We start from the raw sequence: 2,500 nt of genomic DNA, 5'->3' as shown, positions 1-2,500 counted from the left end.
ATATATGTATATGCTGTATATATATATATATTTTTTCGTGTGTATGTATATGTATACAAGTACATCACAAAATAGCCACACAACTTCACTGTGTATAGAAATGAATATTATTGTGTCCTCGATAAGACAGGATGGTTTAGATTAAAGAATCTGAAATCAGAACCATTCCGTCTCATTGATGCTTAATACGAAGAATATGTGCACATATACTGTAAATAAGTGTGTGTGTGTACATATATATATATATATATATATATATATATATATATATATATATATATATATATATATATATATATATATATATATATATATATATATATATGACTATTTATCACATCACCGTGATCATATACAATCAGAAAGCTACAAACGTCCTTTAATATCCAATTCGCTCTACCTCGGAAATAATATATTTTCATATTTGTTACCGAAGGAATTTTTAGTTGATAATAAGTCCACCGTCCCGTGGGTCGAACCAGCGACGGACGAGGAATCAGGACTACAGTGACGCACTAACGCAGTCGACCCCACGGGACGGTGGACTTATTATCAACTAAAAATTCCTCCAGTAACATATATGAAAATATATTATTTCTGAGGTAGAGATGAATTGATATTAAAGGACGTTTGTAGCTTTCTGATTACATATATATATATATATATATATATATATATATATATATATATATATATATATATATATATATATATATATATATATATATATATATATATATATATATATATATATATATATATATATATATATATATGTATATATTAGCATTAAGCTACAAATGTCGTTTAATATCCAGTTCGCTCTATCTCGTAAATAATATATGTATATATACTGTATGTTTACCGAAGAGGAATTATAGTTGAAAAAAGTTCGTCGTCTCACGAGATCGAACTGCCGAACACGTGAACTCACGACTTTCATCGACGCCTTAGTCCATTCGGATATCAACAGGTGTCAGTTGATAGCGACTCTCGGGTACAAATCCCCGTCGAACGTAAGTATTTGCAATTAGCGTTGGTATCAACTCACCTCCACCATGATATCCGTTTGCTGCTTTTGAAGCACGTAGCCATTTTATGAATGAATTTTGATCACATCACCCTGATTTATATACTGTACACGCAGTAAGCTACAAATGTCATTTAATATCCAATTTGCTCTACCTGTGTATGTGTGGGTGTGTATGTTCCAGCATAACTCTGAAACGCATTGAGCAATTTCAACCAAACTTGGTATACGTATGACTTACTGTCTGGAAAAGAGTACTGTGGGGGTAAGACATCATTAGTACCGAAGAGGGTGGGGGTGGGAACGGCTTCCCTGAAACGGGGCTGGCTCTGCCCGTAGACTTAGTAACTAAATAAACTTTACAGGTTTATCACACCTCATTTCAGTAGACATATGACTTACTATCTGGAAAAAAGTACTGTGGGGGTAAGACATCACTGGCACCAAAGGGGGTGGGATGGGAAGGGTGTGACATGTAAAAATAACAGGAAACGACAGTATTAGTATCTAATCCATAGTTTTTGAGGTTGCTGAGATGAATAGTGACACTCCTGATGCCCTTTGAGGGGCGCGCCGATCGCTGAATTTCGAGGAATGATCGATTTTTAGTTTTTTACAGTTTTGGACTGGTATATGTCTAAATAAGCATGTCCTGAAATATTATTGCTAAATAAGTTTTTTTAAGTGGGTTGTTTTAAATGTTTTTGTTCACCGCATTTACCGGCATTTGAGGGCATTGAGCGAAAAATTGTCCCAAACTTTCTGTATGACTTCTTAGGTGGAAGTGAGAAATATACTTTACTTTCCTACTAAAATACACATTATCTACGATAAAAACTTGCTCTCTCTCTAAAAAAATATAACATCAGAGTAAATATATATCTATGTATCTCGATATCGCCCTGCGATATCGCTCTGTGAGCGATATTGAGCGACAAATTATCGTACAATATCTGTATGACTTGCCAATTCTGGATATTAGAAATTGAGAAATTTACTTCAGTATCCTACTAAAACTACCCATTTTCTACGATAAGAGCTTGTTCGTTCTCAACAAAAAAATTATATCAAACATATCAAAAAAAGTAAATATATATCTATGTATCTCGATATTTTGAACTCGTTATCACAGATGTACCATACGAACCAGTATACATATAATATTTTATATTTATTGACATATTTTTACCGCCTATTTTCGGAAATATGAAATTATATAAGTAAGTAACTGTTCCAAACAGAGCGTCGGGTTTTACCAATAAACAATCTCGATTTGTTGTGTAGTTTTGGTTCAAGTGATAACTTAGTGCTTTGTGACGCATTGCCTTTTCGGATTTTCGTACCTCGTAGTGCATTCACGCAATTCCATTGCAATAAGCAAGAGAAGTACCACCTTATGTGGGAGAAAATTGAACGATTGCGTCTCGTAAATTTGTTACAAGAGAGGGACGAAGCAAACGGGAAATGTCT

The sequence above is a fragment of the Macrobrachium rosenbergii genome, chromosome 11 (assembly GCF_040412425.1).
Source record: "Macrobrachium rosenbergii isolate ZJJX-2024 chromosome 11, ASM4041242v1, whole genome shotgun sequence".
Classification (NCBI taxonomy): Eukaryota; Metazoa; Arthropoda; class Malacostraca; order Decapoda; family Palaemonidae; genus Macrobrachium; species Macrobrachium rosenbergii.
Note: the sequence above shows the minus strand (reverse complement) of the source record.